The sequence below is a fragment of the Narcine bancroftii genome, chromosome 5 (genome assembly GCF_036971445.1).
Source record: "Narcine bancroftii isolate sNarBan1 chromosome 5, sNarBan1.hap1, whole genome shotgun sequence".
Taxonomy (NCBI): Eukaryota; Metazoa; Chordata; class Chondrichthyes; order Torpediniformes; family Narcinidae; genus Narcine; species Narcine bancroftii.
In genome coordinates, this window is record NC_091473.1 from 183,387,062 (window position 1) to 183,410,646 (window position 23,585).

General features: G+C 45.1%; 1 long non-coding RNA gene across 1 annotated transcript; it reads right to left on the bottom strand.

The window, feature by feature from the left end:
- Nucleotides 1-1,148: 1,148 nt before the first annotated feature.
- LOC138764315 (uncharacterized) lies at nucleotides 1,149-6,746 on the bottom strand. Its single transcript, XR_011358100.1, has 3 exons — nucleotides 6,550-6,746; nucleotides 2,012-2,127; nucleotides 1,149-1,391 (listed from the first exon to the last, which is right to left on the bottom strand). It is a non-coding gene; the product is annotated as an uncharacterized lncRNA (long non-coding RNA).
- Between the last annotated feature and the right edge of the window lie 16,839 nt (nucleotides 6,747-23,585).

Here is a 23,585-nt window from a genome sequence, read left to right on the forward strand (position 1 = left end):
TGTACCCAGTCACCACGTGAGGCCTCACCAGTTCACTGTAGAGTCTCCCTGCTTGTAAGCTCCTCTAGAAATGAATGCCAACACTGCATTTCCCACCGACCCAAACCAGAGGGTCACCTTCTGGGTATCCTGCTCCAGGACTCCCAAGTCCCTTGTACCATGGAATTAAGAATTCTCAGTAATATTCTGCCCGTCTGCTTCTTCTACCAAAGTGGGTTAGTCAGTTTGCGGTCAGCATGAGGGTGGGTGGGGTTGATTCCCTGGAGGCTTGTTAGGAGGGTGACAGAGGGACATTGACAAGACGCAGAGCTGGGCTGAGAAGTAGAAGATGGAGTTCAACCCAGGAAATTGCGAGGTGGTCCATTTCAGTTGGTCAGGTTGCAAGTCAGAACGTGGCATTAATGGGAGGACTTGGAGCCATGCAGGTGAGTGGAGACATCCACCGGACACAGCGTTGCTGGCTTCATTAAACATGGGATTGAGTTCAAGTTTCATGAGATGATGTCACAGCCGGACAAGACCTTTGGTTCAACTCCACTTGGAATATGGCATTCAGTTCTGGTCATCTCATTACAGGTGTTAAGGAGAGGGGGGCAGAGGAGATTCACAAGGACCCTACCTGGATTGGAGATCGTGCCTCATGAGGACAGGCTGAGAGAACATGGTTGTCTCTCCTTGGAATGACGGAGGACAGAGGGTGACCTAAGAGAGGTGTAGAACACAAGAGGTGTTGGTTGTGCAAATCTGAGCCAAGTGTCTTCCTCTTCTTCCCTGTTTCTGGAATGCCCTAAGATTACCCACAACTCGCCCCATCTCCATAACCACCCTCCTATCCCCAACACCCTTCTCTAGCCATGTACCCTCTCTAGTCCACTACCCACTGTCTCTGTAACCCCCTCTCCAGTCTCCTACACTCACCCAATCCCTTTATACCTTACCCCATCCTTGTGTCTGTAATCAGCCCCTCATTCTCTCCCCTACACACCTCCCCATCTCTGTAAGCCCTTCCAGTCTCTTATGCCACCCCGTCTCTGTAACCCCCTCTGGTCCCCTACAACCCTCCCTGTCACTGTAACCCCCTCCGGACCATAAAAGATCCCCAATTCTACCCTGTGACCCAGGCAGTGACCATAAGAGCTTGGAAAGGATTTGGTGTATTGATTTTATTGTTAAATTTTATGATGTACAGGTTTTTGGAGCAGGCGATCTGCTGCTCGGAACTCGCCGCAGGGAGAGGGATTTCAGTTGCTCGCGATGACACTATTGATCCATTGTGTGTACCGGCAGGCCTCGGTGTAGACACCAGGATAATCTCTCTCGGTATACCCATAGCCCCAGGAGATGATACCTTGGAGCGCTCCGTTGCACACGACCAGTCCACCGGATTCACCCTGCAGGGTGGAAAATTTGGGACACGGGATCTGTCAAGAAGATGGAGTTCCAACGGAAACTGACAGGTCATGAAGGCTGTTTGATCTCAGACATTGTAACTGTTCAGATGAGTGGAATGTCCCGATCTGGATTTGTCCGGAGGTGATGGAGGCGGGTGATGCGGAGCCATGGGAATCGGGGAACCATCCAAATGCCGGGATTGGAGGAGGGAGGAGATCGGAGGAGTGGAGGGGATTACAGAGACGGGGAGGTCAGTTGGGGATTGGAGGGGGTTACAGAATCGGGAAGAGATGTAGGAGACCGGTGAGGGTTATAGAGATGGGGAGGGGTGCAGGGGACTGGAGGGGGTTAAAGAGACGGGGAGGGGTGTAGGGGAGCGGAGGGGGGTTACAGAGACAAGGAGAGATGTAGGGGAGCGGAGGGCATTACAGAGACAGGGAGGGGTTTAGGGGACTGGAGGAGGTTACAGAGACAGGGAGGGGTGTAGGGGAGAGAAGGGAAGGGATTACAGAGGCAGGGAGCAGTGTAGGGAATTGGAAGAGGTTACAAACCTAAGGTGGAGTGGGTATTGTGGGAGCTATTTACCTCTGGGTCGGTGTAGGGGGTGGGAGTAAAGTACCTGAGTCTTTGCCTCCTTCGATGTAGCTCACACACATCATACTGGGTGTTATCATTCCCGGATAGGAATCCTGGCACACCTGCTCACTCAACACTGGAGCTGGTCACCACTGACCGCTGGATCAAAGACAGGTTACAGATCAGAGAGCATGCTCATTCACCCACACATATCACCCCACCCCTCATACCGGACTCACAGGTGATTGAGGGGCTATTCTGTCCCTCCCCAACCTGCTGCTCAGGATCTGGAGTCCATTCTGCCCCCTGTTATCTGCTGATCTGGGACAGGAGGCAATTCTGCCCCTCTCTAACCTGCGACACAGGGACAGGAGGCCGATCTACCCTTCTCTACTGTCACGAGGCCACTCTGCCTCTCTCCCATCTACTATGGAGAATGGCTTGTCTGCCATTCAGCAGCCTGTATTGCAGGGATAGGATGAGGCCATGGCACAACATCATGGACTGAAAGGCCTGTACTGTGCTAGAATGTGCTAAGCTCTGTAACCCCCTCCGGTCCCCTACACCCCTCCCTGTCTCTGTAACCTTCTCCGCCTTTCCCAATAAGTCCCCCTCCCTGATCATTTCTCCCTCGCCACAAACCCCAGCAACCCCACTCCAGCCTCCAATCCTCTCTCCCCCAGAGGGGGGGTTACAGAGACAGGGAGGGGTGTTGGGAACCGGAGTGGGTTACAGACACAGGGAGAAGTGTAGGAGACCAGAGGGGGTTACAGAGACAAGGTGGGATGTAGGGGTCCGGAGGGGGTTACAGAGATGCAGAGGGGCAGCTCTCTGGCCCTCCTATTCCCAAAGTACTTGCCTTTGGTAGCAGTGAGCGGCGGAGACCACCCAGTCTGGATCGATGAGGGAGCCCTTCACATATGGTAGCCCATGTTGAGGGAAACTATCCAGGTGTAGAGTGCTGGGCACAATCCTAGCCCCCCCATGATCTTATTGTCATTGTTGGTGGGAGCCGCAACTGTGGGTAAGAGCACAGAGTTAGACCGGGGGAGAACAGGGGGTCAGGTGGGAGAGGAGGGTGAGAGGGGATAAAAGAGTGGAGAGAGGAGGCGGAAAAGGGGAGTGAGAGAGGAAGGGAGAAAGTGTGGAAAGACAGGGAAAAGGAAAAGGTGGGAGAGAGGGATGAAAGAGTTGGAACAGGTGCAGGAGAGGGAAGGGAACAATTGGCTTGGTTCAGGGATGGAGAGAGAGAGAGAGAGAGAGAGAGAGAGAGAGAGAGAGAGCTGTGACCTCACCGGCAATCCCCAGGAAGGCGAGGAGCATAAGTGTCTTCATGATGTGCCCTGTCTCAAGAGTGCAGACCCGTCAGCACTGGGGCCGATTTATATCCCCCGGCTCTGCCCATTATCGCAGTCCCGGGCAGCCACGAGACCGGACTGGCCTTGGACAGGTTCAGGCTCTGCTGCTCAGTTCCCAGCCTCCATCCATCGCCCCTTGAGGTTGCTCCGCACCGGAACAGGGCCAGAGTTGTGCATCCCGGAGAATCATTTTGGCGGGGGCGGGGGGGGGGTTGCGTGGGCGGGGGGTGGGGGATGGTGTGGAGAGGTTGAGGAAATTTAAATTCCTTTGTGGAGGATCACTCTCTCGGAAGACCTTGCCTGGGCCCAACCCAGGGACATGACGGGATCAGTGAATCGGAATACATTGGCTTGAAAACGCACAACAAAGTTCAAAATTTTCACAGTGCAAACATTTTCATGAACCTCATTTCAAAGTGAATTGTACCAGAAAAATTGGCCGGCAAGTTTGGCATAGTGGTCAGCGCGACACCTTCCGGGGGCCAGCGTCCGGGCTTCGAGTCCCGAGCTGTCTGCTCTCCCCGCATCTGCCTCCGGTTTCCCCCCACCCTTCAAAATGTACCGAGGGTTGTTGTTTGGTGGGGTGCAGATTGACTGGCAGGCCAAAAGGTCCTGGTGCCATGCTGTAAAGACGCACAGTGCTGGAGAATCTCGGCAGGTCAAACTGCATCCTTCATGTAGCATAGGTACGGATAGGAAACCGACGTTTAGGGCTTTTTTTTTTTATTTTTATTTTTCACACTATAAACCACATTGATCAAGATACATACATTTTTTCTTTTCAAATATATAGTGTTGTTTTCTCCCCCCCCCCCCCCTCTTCCCATCCCACCCTCCCTACCTCCCCTCCCATTCATTTAAAGTACAGAATCTAAGATACATTAACGTTTAGGTCTTGAGTCCTTCATCAAGCTATGGACACTGACCAGCTGAGTTTCTCCAGCATTGTGTGTGTTTTTACTTTGACCACAGTGTCTCTAGATTTCGGTTACTTCTGTGATCACGAAATTTAAAATAAATTTTAAAGATCAAGGAAGGCGAAACGAGGCCGTGTCTGGGGTTCGTTGTCTATTCAGGAATCTGATGGCGGAGGGGAAGAAGCCGTCCTTGTGCCGCTGGGTTCTCGTCTTCAGGCTCCTGGACCTCCTTCCCGATGGTAGCAGAGTGAAGAGGGTGTGGCCTGGTGGGGGGGGGGGGGCGGTTTGGGAGTCCATGAGGATAGAGACTGCTTCCTTAAGACACCGCCTTGTGCCGACGTCCTCGACGTAGTGAAGTCTGGTGCCTGGGATGGCGCAGGCCGGGTTCACAACCCTCTATGGCCTTTGCCTGCTCTGTGCATTGGCCCCTCTCCGGAGCGTTGAAGAATCTGGGGAGATGGGTCAGAGGCATTCAAACATACATGGGGGATCGAAAGAGTAAATGTAGAGTGCCTTTTTTCCACTGAGGGTGGGTGAGATACAAACCAGAGGACATGGGTTCAGGGTGAAAGGGGAGAAGTTTAGGGGGAACTTCTTAACTCAGAGATCGGTGAGAGTGTGGAACGAGCTGAAGTGGTGAATGCAGACTTGATTTTAACAGGTGAATTTCCACAGGTACCTGGATGGGAGAGTCACGCAAGGCTACAGACTGGGTGCAGGACAATGGGACGAGGCAGAATAATAGTTTGGCACAGACTGGATCCCTTCTGTAATGTTTTGCAGCTCTAAGATGTGCCCTCTTGTCCTAGACTCCCCGACTATGGGGAAATGTCCTGGGCTCATTGACTCTGTCCAGGCCTCTCAGCGTTCGAAACGCCTCAATGAGTTCCCTCATCCTCTGTAACCCCAAGAGCCAACCATTGATTATAGATTATACTAATCTATTCAAGTAAATCTTCTCTGAACCCTCTCCAATGCCAGCCTGTCCTTTCTCAAACACGGTGCCCAAACCTGTACCCAGTCTCCACATGACCACATCCCTTCTCTTGTAAGGTCCTCTAGAAATGAACATCAACCTTCTTCCCCACCGATCAAACCCGGAGTGTCACCTTCAGGGTATCCTGCACCAGGACTCCCAAGTCCCTTGTACCACTGAATTATGAATTCTCAGTAATATTCTGCCCATCTGCTTCTTCATACATTTTCCAACATCGTCAGCACCTCTGTCCCCTCAGGAGTTTGTGGAGGTTCGGTAGGACATCAAAAATTTTCTAGCGGTGCGGTGAAAAGTGCACTGACCAGCAACATCATGGTCTGATATTGGGGGGGTGGGGGGGGGGGGCACACACCAGTACACCTGAGCGGAAAGCCCTGCCAGCAGGAGGGATACAGCCCAGGGCATCATGGGCAAAACCCTCCCTCACCATCGAGAACCATCTACGGGGAACACTGCTGTCGGAGAGCAGCCGTGGTCATCGAGGGTGAACCACACCCAGAGCACGCTCTGTTCTCACGGCTCTTCAACGACCCACCGCACCACCCCCGGCCCCAGGCCGTGCCCTCTTCACTGCTACCAGCGGGAAGGAGGTCCAAGAGCCTGAAGACGAGTGCCCAGTGGCACAAGGATGACTTCTTCCCCTCCGCCATCGGATTCCTCGCTTGTCACTGCCCCTCCCTCCTCACCTCCCCAATCTCTCCACTCCCCCTCCCTCCTCACCACCCCAACCTCCACCTCCCCCTCACAGCCCTCCCTCCTCATCTCACCCTCCCCTCCCTCAACACCTCCCTCCTCCCATCCCCTCCCTCACTCTCCCCATCCCCTCCATTCTCACCGCCCCTCCCTCCTCACCCCCTCCTTGCTATCCCTTCCTTCCTCACTGCTCTCTCCCTCACCACCTCCTCCCCCTTCCCAATCCTTCCTCACAGCCCCTTTCTCCTTTCTCACCTCCCACTCCCTGCTCCTGCCTCCTCGTCCTCCCCACGGCCCCCTCCCATGGTGCATTCTCACGACAGGGATGAATGGGTTCGCCTGCTTTGTTCTGGCCCCAGGTCATCTCTTCCAAAGACCCGGGCCAAGTCCTTGAGGAGCTCTGAGTGAGGCTGGGAATCCAGCAGCTGATCCTCCGTGTCCAAGGCCAAGCTGATCCTGTGACAGCTCAGCTGATGCTGTTGGGCAATAACGGCTGCATCGGCCCAGCCCAAAAAGCTGGCCTCGGGCCCAGGACCTGTCCACCTACCCTCCACTCTCACTCCCCTCCATGAAGACCCTCGCATTCTAGGGAGGTCCCTGCCCCCCAAATCCTTACCTGAGGAAGGCCTTGGAGGGGGCACAGAGGAGTTCGCCAGGCTGATTCCAGAGATGGGGGAGGGGGGAAGCTAACCCATATGGAAAAATCGAGTCATCTGGGACTATACTTGCTAGAATTTTAGAATTATAAAAAACATAAAATTCTGGAGGGAGAGGATGGTGAGGAGGGAGGTGTTGAGGATAGGGTGAGGAGGGATGGGATGGTGAGGAGGAAGGGCTGAGAGGGTGGGAGGAGCTGGAGTTCAGTAAGTTGTTCCCATTGGTGGGGGAGATCAGGACGAGGGAACTCAAGATCCAGGGGAGTAGATTTTGGACAGAGATGAGGAGGAAATGCTTTTCCAAAAGGGTGGGGAATCGGTGGAATTCGCTGCCCATTGAAGCAGTGGCGGTGACCTCAGTAAATAGATTTCAGGCAAGGTTGGGTAGGTTTTTACAGAGTGGGGGAATTGAGGGTGTGGGGGAAAGGCAGGTCAGTGGAGAGGAGTCTATCATTAGATCAACCGCGATTTCATGAACGGTGGAGCAGGGCTCATGGGCCAAGTGGCTGACTCCTGTTCCTGTTTCTTTGTTCAACTCCCACTCCCAGATCAGAGTCCGACACCCTCCCTCTCTATTTCCCCTCCCTTTCACACCCATTGTTCCCCTCACTCCCCATCTCCCCTCCACCCCTCATTCCTCACTTTATCTCCCATCTTCGTCTGTCCCCTCTCCCTTTCTCTCCTAATCTTTCCCCTCCTCTTCCTCACCTCCCATTCCTATCTCCCCATCTCCCTCTGTCCTGTCTCTCTCCTCATCTACCCTTCCTTCCTCTCCTTCACTTCCACCTCCCTATCGCCCCTTTGCTCTCTCCTCCCCTTACCTCTCCCTACCCATGCCTTTCTCTCCCCTTTGACCTCGACACTCCCCTCCTCCCCCTCCACATGTCCTTCCTTTTCCCTCACCCCTCTCCCATCCATCTCCCCTTCCTGTCTCTCCCCCTCTCCTTCCTCACCTGCTCTCTCCCCTTCTCTCCATCTCTATCCCCCGCCTTTCTGTCTTGCTCTACTCCCTCTGTTCTCTCTTGAAAAGAAAGAGAAGTGAAAGAGAGTCCCTTCAGAGACACCAAGCATCTGTGGATTCGCATCCCGCGGCCTCTGCAGCCTCACAGACTTCCGTTCCATCCATCAGCTGCCTGAGCTCCAATCCAAACCTCCGACATGATCCAGAACCCTTCTGAGCCCTTGGCATCTGTCTTGGGTAAACTTATACCTCTCATTTTTATCATTTTAGATTGGTCACAGTGTTTGAGCTACTGAAAGAAAATAGACACACACACCAAGAGCAGTTCAGTTTATACAAGGCTTTATTACTAAATCTAAAGGTGAATTCACACTACAATATGCAAGCCCTTCCCAATTATACTTATCAACGCCTGGACTGGTCCCAACTGCCGAAGCGAGGCAACGAATGCACACTTGTAGTAGGTTGTCTGGGCGCCGGTAGCAGCTTCTCCACCTCCCTGGACCGGACATTGGTTGGAATCTTGAAGTTCTTCTTCTTGCTGAGAGATGTTGCCACCTCTTGGAGAGTCTCAAACTTCAGCAGTGGGGACCATGGCTTATATTACCCAAAAGTTGTTTACTTCAGATCTTATAGGAACATAGGAAGTAGGAACAGGAGTAGGCCAAATATGGCCCATCGAGTCTGCTCCGCCATTCAATACGATCATGGCTGATCTAATTTATGACGTAACTCCATCAACCTGCCTTCTCCCCATATCCCCTAATTCCTCTATCATGTAAAAATTTATCTAACCGAATTTTAAATATGTTTAATGAGGCAGCCTCAACCATTTCCCTGGTTAGAGAATTCCAAACATTCACTACTCTCTGGGAAAAACTTTTTCCTCATCTCTGTCCTAAATCTACTCCCCCGAATCTTGAGACTGTGTCCTCTCGTTTTAGATTCCCCGGGCAGCTCAAAAAGCCTTCCTACATCTATCCTATCCATACCCTTCATAATCCTATATGTTTCTATAAGATCTCCTCTCATTCTTCTGAACTCGAGTGAATACAATCCTAGATGATTTAATCTTTCATCATAAGTCAACCCCTTCATCCCAGGGATCAACCTAGTAAACCTCCTCTGGACCGTCTCCAAAGCCAGTATATCCTTCCTCAAATATGGAGACCAGAACTGGACACAGTACTCCAGGTGCGGTCTCACCAGTACCTTATACGGTTGCAACATGACCTCCCTATTCCTGAATTCAATTCCTCTAGCGATGAAGGGCAACATTCCATTTGCCTTCTTAATAACCTGCTGCACCTGCAACCTAACTTTTTGCGATTCATGCACAAGCACTCCCAAGTCCCTCTGCACAACAGCATGCTGTAGTTTTTCACCCTTTAAATAATATTCAGCCCTTTTATTTTTCTTGCCAAAGTGGATAACCTCACGCTTACTAACATTATACTCCATCTGCCAGACCTTTGCCCACTCATCCAGCTTAACTATATCCCTCTGCAGATTCTCCACATCCTCATTACAATTTGCTCTTCCACTCAATTTGGTGTCATCCGCAAACTTGGCTACACCACATTTTGTCCCCTCCTCCAAGTCATCAATGTAAATGATGAACAGTTGTGGGCCTAACACTGACCCCTGCGGCACCCCACTTACCACTCTCTGCCAACCTGAAAAACTCCCACTTATCCCGACTCTCTGCCTCCTGTCAGACAACCAATTTTCAATCCAGGCCAATATACTTCCCCGGACTCCACTTTCCTGTAACTATCTTTGAACAAATGATTTAATTATCTTCAAGGTCTCCTGACAGTCTGCGATCAACAAAAGACAACTGCATCTGGGCCTCATGGTGGTTGGATAATGTCTACTGATTCATATGCATCCCTGGGCCTCAAGGTGTAAATTAGATCATGTCTTCTGATTCAACTGCATCCTTTCTTGCATAAGCTGGTCTAAATCTTCCATTACATTCCACCCCTTGGTCGCAGCCTGTCACTTACGAGACCTAACAAGCATTTGAGTACAAAAAGAGCGTAAAAAATAAACTATAATAAGCACAAAAATAAACAATAATGCGAGCAACCGACGGAGAATATTGTGGCCCAATCCCCCAAATGTACCAGTTAACCATGAAAAAGGATTCAAACTATCCTTGTGGGCTACAATACCCAGAAACTGAAGCTCACGAACAGATTTTGAAACATGTTTAACAATATCAGATATATTAGTGGATACATCGGGCCGTGTCCCCCATGGGCAACTCCCTCGGAACGTCCTCGACATTGTAAATCCAATTGCTGGCATCAAAGCAGCGGTTAAGCCAGATCAGCAGGAGCACAAGATGGAGGACCAGGAACAGAGAAGCCTGACATATGTCCCTCATGATGCCGTAACCATTCAGTATTTAAACAAACTAAACCATCCTGTCCCTCAATAGCTACCCACCGAGTGTTACCCTGGGCAGGTGTCACTATTTCCACTTTTACAGGAGGGCCACTACCTGGTGGTGCCACCCATACCTTTTGTCTGGCATTTTCTGGCTTGGGAATGGGGGGCAATGACTGTTTTTCCTCTGGAATAGGCTGTGGTTCAGAAGCGTGAAGAAGTCGGTGGAAAGGTGTGCCTCCCTTTAGAAAGCAATGATTCAAATTGTCGACTGCCTGCTGCAGCACATGGCACCCACCCCTTCAGGGTCCCCAGAGGTGTTAACAAACAAATTTGTTCCTTCAGTAAGCCATTCATTTGTTCAACTAACCCGGCAGCCTGAGGGTAATAAGGAATATGGTGGACCCATAAAATACTGTTGTCAGTTGGCCAATCACAGATTGCCTTCCGGGAGAAGTGCGAGCCATCATCAGACTGAATTTCCTCTGGTACATCATAACAAGAAATTAAATGGTTTAGTCCTTGGATAGTGCTAGCTTGGTCAGCTGTCTTGGTGGGAAAAGCAAAAATCAGGCCTGCAAAGGTGTCAACCATTACTAGGACGTAACGTTTATCCATATAGTCTGGCATAGCGAGCTCCCCATCTTATTTGGCCATGTGGACCAGGAGGAACGGTGCGGGACTTCACAAGCTGGCATGCTGGGGATGTACGCACGACCATGCGGACATCGTCCTGATGGACGGGTAAGGCATGTGTACGGGCCCACATAGCTGATCCCTTCTCCCCCAAATGGCCACTCTGTTCATGTGCCCATCGAGCCAGGGGGACGGTATCAGCGCGGCTGATAGTGGCAAGCTGATCTGCTACTGCATTATATTGTGCCATGTTCATCGTCGCATTGGTATGGGCATCAACGTGATATATGGTTTTCTCACGATGATGGGAAGCATCCCACAACAGCTGCCACAACTGTTTTCCCCAAACTGGGCGGTCATGTATCAGCCAGTCATTCTTTTGCCAATCAGGGATCCATACAACTAGTCCATTAGCCACAGCCCAGGAATCAGTAAACAAACAAAGAGGGTGATCATGGCGATCTAGTGGTAAAATGACTGCCTTCAACTCAGCATACTGACTGGAGCCACTATCCCCTTCCTCCAATAAGTGAGTTCCTGACCTGGGATGGTAAGCTACTGCCTTCCACTTCTGCTTTCCTTGCATCCACCGCTGCTACCATCAGTAAACCAGACATCCTCTTGTTCTGCTGGAGTGAGCGAATCATATGGTTTACCCCACTGAACTGGTGAAGGGGGTAGGGGAGGGGGCAAGGCGGGTTCAACGTCCTCATGACGAGATGGAAGATCAGCCACCTGTTCGTGTATGCGGCCCACCCCTTCAGGCCCTCTGGTTGCACGACTCTGAATGTACCACTTCCATTCAACAATAGAAGACTGCTGAGCCCTGCCCGATCTTTAGATTAGCGTCATTAGCCAGGACCCAGTTCATTATTGGAAGTGCAGGTCGTAATTGAACATCTGCATCGCCTGTCATTCTTTCAGTCTCCAGCAGGGCCCAGTAACAGGCTAGTAACTGTTGTTCAAAAGCAGAATAATGAGTGGCAGCCTCAGGCATGGTACGTGACCAGAATCCCAGCGGGACTCGGTGGCCCTCTTGTTTCTGCCAGAGGCTCCAGGATGCCACATCATCAGTAACAGAGACCTGTAGTTCGTAGGGGGTATCTGGGATGTGGGGAGCAATGGGCAGGGCCTGAAGAATAGCCTGCTTGGCGGACTGGAACGCCCTTTCCTGATCGTCACCCCATACAATGCCTGTTTTCTTTCGGGTAACCTTATATAGAGGACGTAAAAGCAATGCCAAGTGTGGAATATGGTGTCGCCAGTATTCCAAACACCCCAGGAAATGCTGGGTCTCTTTTTTGTTAGGAGTGGCCAAGACTGCGATCTTATTGCGAACTTTATCGGGAATCATCTGTTCTCCAGCATGCCACTGAATTCCAAGGAAGATAACTGTACCTTGGCGGGGTTAATGGCCCACCCTCTTTGCATCAGGGTATCTTGGACACTCTCCAAACCTTCCTGTACGATCTCTTCCATGGCCCCTTGGATCATCACGTCATCAATATAATGGTGAATTAGGGGAGTCACGTGATGGAGTAGTGGCCAGACGGTGAACTCCAGCCCTCTCCAGAAAAGTAAAAAAAAACAAAGGAAAACTCAAAGGCACAGAAATAAAAGTTAAAGAAAAGTGAGTATAAAGGTGGAAAGAAGATGGCGACAAAAAAAGAAAAATCGAAATCAACGGTAAGAAGAGAGGAAGAGAAGACAACGGAGGAAGAAGGAGAAGGCCTTACCTGTTCGAAGAGGCCCGCGGTGGAGAGAGAAACCCGCTCCCTCAGGTCGGTAGAAAGTGGACTACAAAAATGGCTCGCTGAGCCGAGTTAAAGTGCGCAACCGCGCATGAAAAAAAACACACCGACGGGAGGGGTGACCAGCTGGGGAGTCGATCTCCACAGCCGGCAACGACAGCTGCAGAACACCTGCAGCAAGAAGAGAACACAGAAGACAATGAAAACAAGAAAGAAGAGAAGAAAAGGGCAACAAAGAAACAACAGATGGCCAACCCAGAGGAAGAAGAGGAGGAAGAGGAAGAGTACAGTGAAATAGAAGAAGAAGGGAAAGGCAAGGTAAAGGATATACTTTCTCTTATTAAAGAATACATGGAGTCATTTAAAGAATGGCAAACACAGGAATTTAATGATTTAAGAAGAAGAATAAACAACACAGAAGAGAAAATGAATAAAATAGATATGACCTTAACAGAAATGGGAAAGAAAATGGACAAGATGGAAGAGCGGGAAGCAGCAGTAGAAATGGAGGTAGAGGACTTAAAAAAGAAATTAGAGGAATCTAATAAAAAAGTTAAAGAGACACAAGAACTGTTAGCTCAGAAAATAGATATAATGGAAAATTATAACAGAAGAAATAACATAAAGATAGTGGGCCTTAAGGAAGATGAAGAAGGCAAGAATATGAGAGAGTTTATAAAAGATTGGATCCCTAGGATCCTAGGATGTCCAGAACTACAGCAAGAAATGGAAATAGAAAGGGCACATAGAGCATTGGCCTTTAAACCACAACCACAACAAAAAGCAAGATCTATTTTAGTAAAATTCCTAAGATATACTACAAGAGAAAAGGTACTGGAGAAGACAATGGAAAAAGTAAGAGAGGGCAACAAGCCACTGGAGTACAAAGGGCAAAAAATCTTCATTTATCCAGATATAAGTTTTGAACTCCTAAAGAAGAGAAAGGAGTTCAATACAGCAAAGGCGATTTTATGGATGAAAGGGTATAAATTTATACTAAATCATCCAGCGGTATTGGGGAGGAGTCACGTGATGGAGTAGTGGCCGGACGGTGAACTCCAGCCCTCTCCAGAAAAGTCGGGAAAAACAAGAGAAAATACAAAGGCACAGAAATAAAAGTTAAAGAAAAGTGAGTATAAAGGTGGAAAGAAGATGGCGACAAAAAAAGAAAAATCAAAATCAACGGTAAGAAGAGAGGAAGAGAAGACAACGGAGGAAAAAAGAGAAGCCCTTACCTGTCCGAAGAGGCCCGCTGTGAAGAGAGAAGCCCGCTTCCTCAGGTCGGTAGAAAAAAAACTACAACAATGGCTCGCAGAGCCGAGTAAAAGTGCGCAACCGCGCATGCGCGACTCCTCGTGCATGCGCGATGCGCATGAAAAAAAACACACCGACGGGAGGGGGGACCAGCTGGGGAGTTGATCTCCACAGCCGGCAACGACAGCTGCAGAACACCTGCAGCAAGAAGAGACCACAGAAAACAATGAAAACAAGAAAGAAGAGAAGGAAAGGGCAACAAAGAAACAACAGATGGCCAACCCAGAGGAAGAAGAAGAGGAAGAATACAGTGAAATAGATGAAGGGAAAGGCAAGGTAAATGATATACTTTCTCTTGTTAGAGGATACATGGAGTCATTTAAAGAATGGCAAACACAGGAATTCAATGATTTAAGAAGAAGAATAAACAACACAGAAGAGAAAGTGAATAAAATAGATATGACCTTAACAGAAATGGGGAAAAAAATGGACAAGATGGAAGAACGGGCAGTAGCAGCAGAAATGGAGGTAGAAGACTTAAAAAAGAAATTGGAGGAATCTAATAAAAAAACTAGAGACACAAGAACTACTAGCTCAAAAAATAGATATAATGGAAAATTATAACAGAAGAAATAACATAAAGATAGTGGGCCTTAAGGAAGATGAAGAAGGCAAGAATATGAGGGAGTTTATAAAAGAGTGGATCCCTAAGACCCTAGGATGTCCAGAACTACAGCAAGAAATGGAAATAGAAAGGGCACATAGAGCATTGGCCTCTAAACCACAACCACAACAAAAACCAAGATCTATTGTAGTAAAATTCCTAAGATATACTACAAGAGAAAAGGTTCTGGAGAAGACAATGGAAAAAGTAAGAGAGGGCAACAAACCACTGGAGTATAAAGGGCAAAAAATCTTCATTTATCCAGATATAAGTTTTGAACTCCTAAAGAAGAGAAAAGAGTTCAATACAGCAAAGGCGATTTTATGGAAGAAAGGGTATAAATTTATACTGAAGCATCCTGCGGTATTGAAAATATTTATTCCAGGACAACAAAACAGACTATTCTCGGATCCAGAAGAAGCATGAAAATTTGCAGAACAATTACAAAAATAGATTGAGGGATGAAGACGGGTAATGAGAGTAAAAATGATCACGATTGATATGTATGTGGGTAAAGACAAAAATAGACTGAGGGATGAAGACGGGTAATGAGAGTAAAAATGACCACGATTGATATGTATGCGGGTAAAGAGGTATAAGAGTGAATAGAGACAATGGGCATATGTGAAAGTATCTGTAATTAGAGGAAAACATAGAGAGTATAGACAAGAATTAATAAGGGAAGGTAATGGAATAGAGAGAATAAGGAGGGAATTAAAAGAGTGACCTTTGTGACATATGAAAAGTGAAATCTTTTCTGGGGGGGGCTGGGTGGGGGAAAATAGCGGTCACTGCAAAATCAGTTGACGCTTGCGAGTAGATTCGCAAATCCAAATGGAGAGGGGAGATGTGGTTGTCCGACAAGGGATAAAGGACAACACAGGAGGGGAAGGGGAGATTGGGGATAAAGAAGATAGAAATAGGAGAATAAGGAAAATGTTGGATGTTGTAGGAATGTTGTCTTGTAAAGAGTTGAAAATAAGAAAACAGAAATGGAAAAGGAGGAAAGGTAATGATGGAAAAACGGAAAGAGAAGATAAACAAAATATAAAATGGCTACGCAGAACTATATGACTTTAAATATTAATGGAATACATAACCAAATTAAAAGGAAGAAACTACTAAATTTACTAAAAAAGGAAAAAATAGATATAGCATTTGTCCAAGAAACACACTTAACTGAATTGGAGCACAAGAAATTAAAGAGAGATTGGGTAGGACATGTAACAGCAGCATCGTATAATTCAAAAGCAAGAGGAGTGGCTATATTAATTAGCAAAAATGTGCCATTTAAAATAGAAGAGGAAATAATAGATCCAGCAGGGAGATATGTTATGATAAAATGTCAGATATATTCGGAGCTTTGGAATCTACTTAATATATATTCACCTAACGAAGAAGATCAAAAGTTTATGCAAGATATCTTTTTGAAGGTAGCTAATACGCAAGGGAACATACTAATAGGAGGGGATTTCAATCTGAATTTGGATCCAAATATGGATAAAACGGGGAAAAAAATTAACAGGAAGAACAAAGTAACCAAATTTATAATTAAATCAATGCAAGAAATGAAACTTGTGGATATATGGAGGAAACAAAACCCAAAAGAAAAGGAATACTCATACTACTCGACTAGACATAAAACATACTCAAGAATAGACCTATTTTTGTTATCAGCTAGTATGCAGGATAGAGTAAGAAAAACAGAATATAAAGCGAGAATGCTATCGGACCATTCACCCTTAATACTGACAGTAAAGCTAGAGGACATCCCTCCAAGAATGTATAGATGGAGATTAAACCCCATGCTACTTAAAAGACAGGATTTTAGAGAATTTATTGAAAAACAATTAAAAATGTATTTTGAAGTAAATACGGAATCAGTGGAAGATAAGTTTATACTATGGGATGCAATGAAAGCATTCATTAGAGGGCAAATAATAAGTTATGTAACCAAGATGAAGAAGGACTATAATCAGGAAACAGAGCAGTTGGAAAGGGAAATAGTAAACATAGAAAAAAAATTAGCAATGAAGGAAGATACAACTAAAAGAAGAGAATTGGCGGATAAAAAAATAAAATATGAAACATTACAAACATATAACGTAGAGAAGAATATAATGAAGACAAAACAGAAATATTATGAACTAGGTGAAAAAAACACACAAAATCTTAGCATGGCAGCTTAAGACAGAGCAAACTAAGAAAATGGTATTGGCAACAAGGAAAAAAGACAAACAAATTACATATAATCCAAAAGAAATTAAGGAAAACTTCAGAGAATTCTATGAACAATTATACCGAACTGAAAACGAAGGGAAAGAAGGGAAAATAGATGAATTTTTGACTAAAATTGAACTACCAAAACTACAAATAGAGGAATAAAATAAATTAACAGAACCATTTGGAACAGTAGAAATACAAGAAATAATAAAAAAATTACCAAATAATAAGACACCAGGAGAGGATGGACTCCCAATAGAATTCTACAAAACATTTAAAGACTTATTAATACCGCCCCTCCTGGATGTAATCAACCAGATTGATGAGACACAAAACTTACCAGATTCATGTAAAACAGCAATAATTACAGTGATACTAAAACGAGGGAAAGATCCACTCACACCAGCGTCATATAGACCAATATCTTTGCTAAACACAGATTATAAGATAATAGCTAAACTATTAGCAAACAGATTAGCAGAACAGGTACCGAAAATGGTAAATTTAGACCAAACTGGATTTATCAAAAAAAGACACACAACAGACAATATTTGTAAATTTATTAACTTAATTTATGCAGTAGAAGGAAATAAAGCACCTACATTAGCAGTTGCTTTAGACGCAGAGAAGGCCTTTGTCAGAGTAGAATGGAATTATTTGTTCAAAGTATTGCAAAAATTCAGTTTACCGGAGAAGTATATTAATTGGATTAAAGCATTATATAAGGGACCGTTAGCGAAAGTGACAGTAAATGGACATGTATCAAAGCAATTTAACTTAAGCAGGTCAACACGGCAGGGATGCCCACTATCACCTTTATTGTTTGCGTTAGCTATAGAACCACTAGCAGAATTGATAAGAATAGATAATAGTATAAAAAGAATAAAAATAAAAGACAAGGAATATAAAATCAGTCTATTTGCGGATGATGTTATAGTGTACTTAACAGAACCAGAACTATCAATAAAAGAATTATATAAGAAATTGAAGGAATATGGAGAAGTGTCGGGTTACAAGATAAACGTAAATTAAAGTGAAGCAATGCCTATGAATAATGCGGATTTCTCAAAATTTAAGAAGGAATCTCCATTTAGATGGCAAATGCAGGCAATAAGATACCTAGGTGTACAAATAAACAAAAATCTCGGCCAACTATATAAACTCAATTATTATCCACTAATGAAAAAATTACAGGATGATTTAGAGCATTGGAAAAATTTGCTACTAACACTAATAGGAAGGATAAACTGTATTAAAATGAACATTTTTCCAAGGATATTATACTTATTTCAGGCATTGCCAATACAACTGACAGAAAAATTCTTCAAGGAGTTGAAGAAAATAATAAGGAAATTTTTATGGAGAGGGGGGAAACCGAGGATAGCACTAGATAAATTAACAGAATGGTATAAACAAGGAGGCTTACAAATGCCAAACTTTAAAAATTATTATAGAGCCGTACAATTAAGATACCTATCAGATTTTTATCAAACAAGGGAAAAACCAGACTGGACGAGATTAGAATTAGAAGAAAATAGGGTAAAAGATACCTGAACACATATTATATAAATGGGATGAAAAATTGGTACAACATAGAAGTTCTCCAGTATTACATCATCTCCTCAATATTTGGAAGAAGATTCATGTAGAAAGAAATAAAACAAATTATCAATTACCAAAACTAATATTGACGCAAAACAAGTTACTCCCTTTTACAATAGATAACCTTTCCTTTAGAGAATGGGAAAAAAAGGGATTAAAAGAATAGAAAATTGTTTTTCAGGAAATAGATTATTATCCTTTGAACAAATGAAAGATAAGTACAATATAACTCAAGATACAGCGCTAGCATATTACCAATTGAGATCCTACTTGAAGGATAAATTAGGAAGCAGTTTGAGTTTGCCAGAGGCAAGTAACTTTGAATATGTGATTACAGATACAATGATAATCAAAAGATTTATAACAAATATGTATATTAAACTGCAAGAAAAGGAGAATGAGGAAACAAATGGTAAAACTAAACAAAAATGGGAACAAGATTTAAATATAAAGATAAAAAAGGAAACATGGGAGAAATTATGTTCTGGAACGATGAGAAATACAATAAATACGAGGCTACGTATGATACAATATAACTGGATACACAGACTATACATTACACCTCAAAAGTTAAATACATGGGACCCAACAGTATCTGATAGATGTTTTCGATGTAAAAAAGAAATGGGAACAACAATTCATGCAATCTGGACATGTGAGAAAGTAGAAAAATTTTGGGAAGATCTCAATCAGATATTAAATAAAATAACAGAAAACAATATACCAAAGAATCCAGAGATCTTTCTCCTAAGTAACATAAAAAACAAAGAATTTGGAATTGATTTGGAGGATGCACAAAAAAGATTTGTTAAGATAGCTCTAGCCGTAGCAAAAAAATGTATTATGTCAACCTGGAAATTGGAAGATAATTTGAAAATACAACAATGGTATATAGAAATGAATAAATGTATTCCATTAGAAAAAATAACATATAGTTTAAGAAATAATATTGAAATATTCGAACAAATATGGGAGCCTTACATTAAATACAATAGCGAAAACCTACCAGGGACAATCATTACCTAAGTTGATGGAAGGAGAAGGAAAGAAAAGAATGGACTCAGCAGAATTTCTGGTGTATTTTTGTTGAATGACAACATTGTCTGACTAGTTTAATGTATCCTAGATTGTATACCTTAAATGGATGGGAGGGGGGGAGTGGGGGGGGGGATGGGTTGGGAGGAGGGAGGTGGGGGGGAGAAAATGTCACTGTATATGTGTGAAAAGGAAAAAGTGTGTATCATGGCTAATGTGATTTATGGTGTGAAAAATAAAAAATAAAAAATAAAAAAATATAATGGTGAATTGAGAGGGAAGGCGATACTGTCACCGTCTCCAAATCACGGGCAATTAGGCTGTGGCAAATAGTGGGAGCGTGTACACAGCCCTGAGGGAGGCGGGTGAAGGCATACTGGCACCCCTTGCAGGTAAAGGCGAACTGATCCTGTGAGACCTCGTCTATAAGAATACTGAAGAAGGCATTAGCGAGATCAATGACAGCATACCATGTTCCTGAGTTCCCAGTAGCAATGTTTTCACTAAGGGTAACAATGTCCGGAACTGCCGAAGCCAGTGCTTGGGTACGTTTGTTCAAAAAACGTTAGTCAACTGTCATTCTCCAGGAGCCATTCGGCTTCTGGACTGGCCAAACAGGGATATTAAAGGGCGATGTTGTGGGCCTCACTACCCCTTCTTCTTGCAGAGCATCGATGGTGGCAGTAATCTCTTCCTGCCTCCCAGGGAGGCGATATTGTGGAATGCACACTGTTTTGGGGGGGAGGCACCATTACAGGATCCCACTTAGCCCGATTCACCACTAGTCTTTTTGTAATAGTCCAAATTCCAAATGCAAATCCCCCTTGGCTAGTATTAAGGGACGTACCGGCCAACATATTAATACCCAGGATACACTCGTCAGTAGCAGCCACCAGGGCATGTAACCATATAGGGGAAGGGCCATCACCCACCGTGGCGCGGACTTTTATTTCCTTCGCCAGGGTGATTGCTCCTCCCATCCCCTCTATTCAAAATGTCGGTCCAGTCCAGAGGTCGGGGTTACCCGGAATCACCGAGTGCTCCGCACCGGTATCGACCAAGGTCAAATATTGGCGGTCATTACCCCCACCCCAAAGGACTGTTAACGGTATGTAGGGCCGTGGGTCCCCGTGTATCCGCCGTATCTCAATGGAGTAGACACTGGGGCCCTGCCCACACCCTCATGCTTTAGTAGGGTTCAGGGGCTTCCAGGCCCACATGCCACTATTATCCATAAGAGCCTTTTTAACCATTTGTTGTATCTCATCATGGATAACTGGAGCAAGGGAAGCCGGCTCGATAGAAGCAGCAGTGGGAGCAGAAGGCACAGCTGGGCCAGGAGGACTCAGCAGCTGGGGATGATGTTCCCCTGCCTTCCTCTTATAAAGGGCATAAAAGACTGCAGTAGGTTTCCCGTCAATATCACTTTTAGGTTACGCCTAACTTTAACAAGGTTAGAAAAAGGTCCTTTCTTGTCGGTCCGTTATTAGCCGCAGCCCTCTCTTTTCATCCTGCTTGTCTGATTTAACCTGAGTTGTACGTGAGTGGATTTTACTTCCCACCTCTAATTCTTGAAGCCCAGATAATGCATGCACCGCCTCAGACACAGGGTGCCCAATTTGCGGACTAGTTACGGACAGAACCAGTCCCTGTACAGTGGGTTGGGCGGAACGAACCAATCTGGTATGCATTCCAGCCGTGAATATCTCTTCATCAGGGCTCCCCCCCATGTACCCACAGCCTCAAACGCCCTGCATACAAGGCAGAGGCCAGGGCTTGTTGACAAATTACTGATATACCCTCCTCTGGGGTGCCCCAATTGTTCTGTAAATGTAAATCCCAATCTACTGGTGATGGGTACACTCTGGGGCATCCCCTAGAGTGGCAAGTAAGTAATCCACCTCTCTTCCTCTACCTCACAGTTCACCAGTGACCCGGATATCAGTAGTCAATGTTCCTAATCCCAACAATTCCTCAGGGGTTAAATATACATTACCCCCTCCTAGTTCCCAGACACGCAGGAGCCAGGCTGCCAGAGTTTCTCCCGCCTTTTGCCTAACTCGATCTCCAATGGCAGCCAGCTCTTTTACAGAGAAGTCACGCATCATTGACGGCTTCCGACCCCTATTCCCACTTTGGGCCACAGGGTCCTTTGCCCAGTGGACGGGACGAGGCCGAGGCCATCCCATAGAGGGGGTGGGCCATTGAGCATAAGCAGGGGTTCGGGTATTTTCCCCTGGGTCCTCTTGGGAGATCGGGGTATCTATCCATTGAATCATCCCCCCCTTCCGTCTGTTTGGGAAGTCTGCTGCCTTATGGGGCAGTCGTGAACAGCAGGTGGAGATGGTAGTATGTTAGACACATGCTGAGGAGTATCTGCATTATTACCATTGTCATTCCAGATATTCCCGTCCCATTCATTAATTACATCAGGATCATCGCCATTCCTTATCATGGCACGAATACGATATGGAACGGGTTCTACTCCATGCCTTTCTTTATCTGCACAGAGCTGCTGCCGGAGTTTAATATTACGGCAGATTGTTTGGACATGCTTATCTTCCCATTCTTTGGCTCAGTCCTGACTGATGCAAACAATCTCACTCATCATGGAACAGCGTTGTTGTATGGCTTCTAGCTCCTCCTCGAGTTGCTCTCTCTTATGCTGAGATTCCTCTTCTTGCTGAACTGATTCTACTTCACGCTGAATAGAGTGGCGTAAGGCTGTGGCCAGCAGCCAAAAACCGTCTGTCAGTGTCCCCTTTTTAACAGGAAATTTACTTTCTCGAAGGAGAGTGGCAACCTGCTCTCCCAGAGGCGCACTTGATGGATCTAACTTCTCATCCCAACTAAGGGGTGGTCTCAACAAAGACAGGGTATTGGCCAACATGCCAAATCCATCGTCTTTGGAAGTCCATCCCGGAATCAAGAACTGCTCAGGGCTCACCTCTTTCTTTCGGCGAAACTTCTTGAGACCAACCCTGCTCGCTGCACCAATTGTCTTGGGTAAACTTATACCTCTCATTTTGTTTGTTTTAGATTGGTCACAATGTTTGAGCTACCGAAAGAAAATAGACACACACACACCGAGAGCAGTTCAGTTTATACAAGTCTTTATTACTAAATCTAAAGCTGAATTCACACTACAATATGCAAGCCCTTCAAATTATACTTATCAATGACTGGACTGGTCCTAACTGCCAAAGTGAGGCAACGACTGCACAATTTTTGTAGGTTGTCTGGGCGCCGGTAGCAGCTTCTCCATCTCCCTGGACAAGGACGTTGGTTGGAATCTTGAAGTTCTTCTTCTTGCTGAGAGATGTTGCCACCTCTTGGAGTCTCAAACTTCAGCAGTGGGACCATGGCTTATGTTACCCAAAAGTTGTTTACTTCAGATCTTATCTCTTGGAACAAATGATTTAATTATCTTTTTTTTAATTTTTTTATTTTTCACACCATAAACCACATTAACCATGATACATACTTTTTCCTTTTCAAATATATACAGTGCCATTTTCTCCCCCCCCTCCCTCCTCCTATCCCACCCACCCTACCTCCCCCCTCCCGTCCATTTAAAGTACAAAATCTAGGATACATTAAACCAGTCAAACAATGTTGTCATTCAATAAAAATAAACAAGAAATTCCACTGAGTCAATTCTTTTCATTTCCTTCTCCTTTCATTAATTTAGGTAGTGAATGTCCCCGGTAGGTTTTCGCTATTATGTTTCATGTAAGGCTCCCATATTTGTTCAAATATTTCAATATTATTTCTTAAACTATATGTTATTTTTTCTAATGGAATACATTTATTCATTTCTATATACCATTGTTGTATTTTCAAATTATCTTCCGATTTCCAGGTTGACATAATACATTTTTTTGCTACGGCTAGAGCTATCTTAACAAATCTTTTTTGTGCATCATCCAAATCAATTCCAAATTCTTTGTTCTTTACATTACTTAGGAGGAAGATCTCTGGATTCTTTGGTATATTGTTTTCTGTTATTTTATTTAATATTTGGTTTAGATCTTCCCCAAATTTTTCTACTTTCTCACATGTCCAGATTGCATGAATTGTTGTTCCCATTTCTTTTTTACATCGAAAACATCTATCAGATACTGTTGGGTCCCATTTATTTAACTTTTGAGGTGTAATGTATAGCCTGTGTATCGTTATATTGTATCATACGTAACCTCGTATTTATTGTATTTCTCATCGTTCCAGAACATAACTTCTCCCATGTTTCCTTTTTTATCTTTATATTTAAATCTTGTTCCCATTTTTGTTTAGTTTTACCATTTGTTTCCTCATTCTCCTTTTCTTGCAGTTTAATATACATATATGTTATAAATCTTTTGATTATCATTGTATCCGTAATCACATATTCAAAGTTACTTCCCTCTGGTAAACTCAGACTGCTTCCTAATTTGTCCTTCAAGTAGGATCTCAATTGGTAATATGCCAGCACTGTAT